Source organism: Oncorhynchus mykiss, chromosome 28 (genome assembly GCF_013265735.2).
Source record: "Oncorhynchus mykiss isolate Arlee chromosome 28, USDA_OmykA_1.1, whole genome shotgun sequence".
Taxonomy (NCBI): Eukaryota; Metazoa; Chordata; class Actinopteri; order Salmoniformes; family Salmonidae; genus Oncorhynchus; species Oncorhynchus mykiss.
In genome coordinates, this window is record NC_048592.1 from 1,919,312 (window position 1) to 1,925,614 (window position 6,303).

Below are 6,303 nucleotides of genomic sequence, written 5' to 3' on the forward strand. Positions count from 1 at the left end.
TCAAAGTAGGAAAATACATGTGCAAATAAAAGATGACTGGTCAGAATATTCAGATCAAATTGTGATGTCATGCTATGGGCCAAAAACTCCAACACACCTGGAACTTCCAGGTGTTTTTATTTTTTTCATCTCTTCCACTAAAAGGCCGTTATCATCACTTTCACAATTTCAGAGTCTTATTTCATCCTCGTAGTGTGGAAATATATATTTTTTTTACATGAAAATCACGTTTGACTGCACTGGCCTTTTAAGTGCTGAACCGTTTCCAGTTCTGTGTGTCATGTATACATTTGCCAAGCATATTAAGATTGTACGAGAGATATGTGTTCTTAGTGACTGCTGTGTAGTGGTATGGAGAACTAGTTGTTGTGAATTGTACAAGTGTTAATTCATTATGTACCTAGCAACTAATATGCTGTATTTATGTTGGTTAATTGTTGGGAGAGAGCAGGAAATAGTTGGAGTTGGTGCATGGCTGTAGACCCAGCTAACAATTAATGTTCCCACAACTTTAGTGATCGTTCCCTTAAGAGTCTCATTAGGTCTTTAACTAACGTTTTCATTGGAATGTTCCTGTTATGTGCAAGGAATGTGGTTTAGGAAAATATTCCATCAACATCCCACCAAATATACACATTACATGGTTGCCATGTTCTCAAAACATATGATTTTAATGTTCTAGACACGTTTAATGGGAACTTTGAAAAATGTGTGTCCCAATACTATTACACCAGTGAAGGCTGCTGGGGGAGGACAGCCCATAATAACGGCCGGTACTAAGGAAGTGGAATGGCATCAAACACATGGGAACACAGTGTTTTCAATTTACATATTTGACACAATTACATTGTGAATGTTCAATTAATCAGGAATTATTATTCAACATTCCTCACCTGGGATTTGAAGTCACAACCTCTTGGTTCACAGTACTCCGATCTTCCTGCTATGCCATCAGTTAATCTGACTATCCACTCATCATTGATTTTATGTATGGATTTCAGCCATTTAAGAGCTTCCTGTATGGTTATCTAATGTTGGTGGAGCATATTAACCGGTTTTAATGATACTATGATCAATCAAATATTTTCTTGAGTGTACTTTTTAACAGAGCTGAGATTTACTTTAAAGTCCATTCACCCTATTGCTTACACCTATCAAGTTGTTTTAGATTGTTACAGGCTTTGTTTTTTCAAATATATTTTGAGGTTGAAGTTAGCACGTTGGGCGCACTGATTGGCGTCAACTCGTTAGTTAGTATGTGTTACACCTGTGCTGGCTTGTCATCTCGTTAGTCAGAAGGTGTTTCACCTGTGCTGTCAAAGGTGATATTTAACACTGGCTGGCCCAGTGCTCTAGTTGGCTGGAGAGATGTGGAGGGCTAACTCCCTATTTGATTTCTGGGAAAAAACAATCCTCTTCCCTGTTTTTATAACAAAAGGGGGTCTCGTCTGGGATATTGTTTCCCATGAGAATGGCAGTCGCTCTAATCACCTACTCTGAAGCTTTGCTGTGCCCAGATATGAGTTTTCAAAATATGCATTTGTGTTAGTTTGTCACTGACTTCCACCCGAAGGGGTTATAAGATTGTTGGAATCATTTAAGTTGGAAGCATTAGTGGAAAACCCTAGATATATGTACGAAGGTGAATCTGTTCATCATTACTAAGCTTAATGACATCAAAGTTGCACATGACTATTCGAAAGCAGTAGTCAGTTAGTCTATACTGCTTTGTTGGAGGAGAAGGAGTATGATACAATGTGCCCTACAGTGTGTAGAGTACACCCCATAGATTTACAACTGCGAGAGGTAGAACTAAAGGTGAAATGGGAACAGAAATTAGAGCTTGAGCACAAGGAAAGGGAAAGAGAACATACAGACAGACAAGAACAGGAATGTAAGCATGCCATTTGATTAAGAGAGCTGGATCTGGAAACACTGAATCCAGTCAGGCCATCCTGCACCCCTCAACAGAGTTTGATCTTGGTCAGAACAGCCAACTTGTACTGACCTTTCAACGAAAAAGAGGTGGCCGTATATTTTACTCTGAGCGGATTGCCACATCCCTAAAATGGCCACTAAATATTTGGTCATTGCTCCTCCAAAGTGTTCTTGTGGAAAAAGCTCAAAGTATAAGCCGCTTTATGATTTTAGATTATGACACTTAAAGCTCCTATCCCTTGGGTTTATGATTTGGTCCCAGATGCCTACAGACAATTGTTCGGTAAAGTACTAATGAGAAAAGCAATCCTGAGAAGTTACCTACACCTGTGCTATTAGTTTTGTCTTTTTCTACAGTGCCAAAAGATAAGGATCGTCAGAAAACTGTTTTTTCGTATCCGCAAGTTTGTCATTACCACCGCGAGAAAGGACACATTGCCTCTGTGTCCTATATTGAAACAGAAAGAATTGAGTAGAAGAAGCCATTTCTTCTTGTGGGAGCACTCCAGCCTATTATGTCTCTGGTTGATTTTGGATCAGATATGTATCAACCCTTTGTTTTAGACGGGTTTGTGTCTTGCATGGAAGTTCCTTTGTATAATGTGGAACTCGAGCCTGATCTTATTTCTGGTTCCATTGGAGTGAGGCCTAGCCTACTGGTGAAGGGGGTCTCATTCATTTTGGGAAATGATTTTGGGAACCCAGAGAAGAGGAACCTGGTGGGTTATCAGAAAAGTACCCTAGAGTGTAAGAAAGTCCAAGTCTAAGAAAGTCGCAGGGAGCAAGTCTAGTGTTGAGGATGTCAGCGATCCCACCATATTCGATCTGAGACATTTATGATCCTGATTTTGGTAAACCTACTGAGTTGACCTCTCCTTTAAAAAACAAAAAGGTGAGTGAGTAAATATGACCAGTGAAGAAAGAGAGGGTCCCTATAATTGACACTTTGATGTCTAGGAAGCAGCTGATTTCTGAACAGAGTAAAGATTTTTCCCTCTCCCCTCTTTTTGATGCGATACATCCAGAGGAGGAGTTTGGTGAAGTTTGTACGGGTTACTTTGACAGAGATGGTGTCCTGATGAGGAAATGGCATTCTCACACCACTTCTGGGCAAGACGATTGGCCCGGTGTGTCTCAAATTGTTGTCCCAGTTACACTTCAACAAGAGATACTGAGGGTGGCTCACAATGGTAGTATGGCCAGCCATCTTGGAGTCATCAAGATGTATCTTGAGTAACTTCTGGTCTGAAATAGGATGCTGTGGCTTACTGTAAATCCTGTTGCGTTTTGACAGCGGACGGGTAAACCGAACCAAGCTGTACTGGTTGCACCTTTGAAGTCTATTCCTGCTTTTGACTAACCTTTCAGCAGGGTTCTGGTGGATTGTGTTTTTCCTTTGCCCAAATAAAAGTGTTAACCAGTTTCTCTTAACCATCATGTGTGCTGCCACTCGTTTCCCTGAGGCCATTCCACTGAGGAAAATCACAGCTCCCAGTATTGTTAAGGCCCTTGTGAAATGATTTTTAATGTTTGGACATCTGTGAGTAGTGCAATCAGGCCAAGTTTTGAATTTCAGCAATTGCTGCTAAAGTTGGACGTTACCCATTGCCTCTAGTGCCTACCACCCAGAGTCTATGTTGAGAGCTTACTGCTTTGAGTTTTATAAAGATTGAGATGAAGGGGTTCCTCTTTTGATGTTTGCAGTGCAGGAGGTTGTTCAGGAATCTCTCGTTTTTTTGTCCGAATTAGCTTGTGTTTGGACATCATGTTAGAGGTCCTTTGAGCTTGCTGAGAAGGAGGTTGTTGCAGGGAGACACGTTCAACACCAAAACAAATCTGTTGGAGCACGTTGGCACTTTTCGTTACAGATTGCACCGAGCCTGTGAGTTTGCCAGTAAGAATCTGGAGAAGGCGCAAACAAAAATGTGTGGCACAATCGATAAATCCGAAGCCGCACTTTTGATGTGGGTGACCACGTCCTGTTTTTTTTTGCCCATTCTGGGGTCACCGTTGCAAGCTCGCTTTTCAAGCCTTTACCCCATGATGAAAAAAATGTGTCATCTAGATTACACCGGAGCGCAAGAAACCCAGCTATGTCATGTCAACATGTTGAAACCATACTTCACCCGCTAGCGAAGAAGAAGTCAGTGGAAACCTGTGGTGACGTTCGGCCTGTAGGCACTGCTGTCACCATTGACTATAGTCTTCCTCAAGAAAGCAAAGAAAGCCCAATACTCCCTGTGCCTGTGGGACGGCTGAGTAACTCAGAGATTCTAGAAAACCTTCAAGTATTTTTGGCACACTTATCTCCAGAGGAAAAAGGAAACATTTCTGCTTTTAGAATATCAGGGTTTATTCTCAGATGTGCCAACTCAGAGAAATGTACTAGAGCATGACATAGACATTGTGGACTCTGCCCCGATCAAACATGCCTATTGAGTGAACCCTGAAAACCCAAAGAAACTCCGTTGTGAGGTGGCATTCATGCTTGAGCACAGCATTGCACAACATGGCAAATGTCAGTGGAGTTCACCCAGTGTATTAGTACCTAAGGCGGATGGGTCTCTGCGGTTTGTTTCCGATTTTCAAAAACTCAATTGCGTTACTAAGTCGGAGTCGTACCCTTTACCAAGGGTCGACAATTGTGTGGGCCGCGTTGGCGCTGCTATGTAAAGTTAGCAAGTTCAATCTACTGAAGGGATATTGGCAGATCCCTCTAACTGAGCACGCCAATGAGTTGCCTGCTTTTGTAACTCCTGACTATAATCTGTTTCCGTTCAGGTTACGAAATTCTAAGACCCTTTTGGTCTCTGCACTGGTGCTAGCTGCTCCGGATTTCCGTCATCCATTTGCTTGTACACCGATGCCAGCGATGTAGGAGCAGGGGCCGTGCTCCTACAGAAAGACAATAACAATGTTGAGCACTCTGTGGGATACTTTTCAAAGATATTGGCCTCAAAAACCCTACTCGACTATCGAAAAGGAGACTTGCTTTGGTGCTGGCTCTTCAGCACTCTACTCCTATGGTGATCTATACTGATCATAACCCCCTCGTTGTCCTGCAAAAGACACGTTCCACGAATCACCGACTCCTTTGCTGGAGTCTCATTTTGTAGGAGTTTCCCCTTGAAATCAGACATGTCCGTGGTAAGGACAACTTGCTTACTGATTGTCGTTCAGTGGTGGACAGTCAAGCCTGTGTGTAGCGTTAAGCCTGTGTGTAGCCCTGGCACAAATTTTGTTTTGACTGCAAGTTTTGCTCTATTCGAGATGAGTTTTGTTTTGGTTGTGCTCGTTCCAAGAGGATGAGAGTTATAGAAACATACTTCATTTGACCCGTTTCTCAAAACGTCAGTTTTAGGCAGCAATTGAAAGAAAACTATATGCAAAAAAGGGGAAAAAATAATGATTTTACAAGGATACATAATATATACATTATTTTAAAAAGTTGCCATTATTTCTAGTATTTAATTGTTGACAGCCAGTAGACACCATGTTTATTTTGTGCTGGCTTGTCATCTCGTTAGTCAGAAGGTGTTTCACTTGTGCTATCACAGGTGATATTTAAGAGTGGTTAGCCCAGTGCTCCATTTGGCTTGAGAGATGTGGAGGGTTAACACCTGAAAAACAATCCTTTGTCTGATCTTCCCTGTTTTTGTTTTGCTCCACTTTTTGGTTTGCTTCCTGTCTTTAAGTTTGATATGGGTTTTTCTGTTTGCCTCTTGGGCAAATTTAGTGGGTGTTCATGGTGGGTGTCTTTTAGGTCCCAGTTTCTTGTTGCTGATCAACTTTCAATGGAAACCCCCATGAGTGTCTTTCAGAACCCCTCTTAGCCCCTTTAACATATTGTGATTTCTGGGATTTGTCCCAAATGTCTTTTTCCACATTAAAACTTGGAGATGGAATTCCGTGTTGTGTATTGTTTTGGTGTAACTGGCATTAACTTTGCTTAAATGGCAAATGTGAGAAAGTACAGAAATGCTACTGTAAATATACACATTATATTATATATATTATATGGCATCCAAGAAGCAACACTACCACCTGGGCCAAGTTTCGGCAACAAATGTTACAGATAACACAATAACGAGAGCTGACGTGATTCCTAATCAGAGACACGTTTGTTCTACGTGGTATGTAGTGTGAATAAAAAAACTAAAGGATAGAGAATTCGCTTTCAGATGCTCAGCTATCTAGAATTCTATCGATTCCCATATTTTAATGAGAAACTCATTTGAATTAGATCAGATATTGTTGGTGTCTTGTAACTGTCATCAAATAATGACATTGACATTTTTTCCTAAGAATGTGAGACTAGCTAGCGGGTCTTTAACCCAGGCTACAAGCACCAATGTCAAACACCCT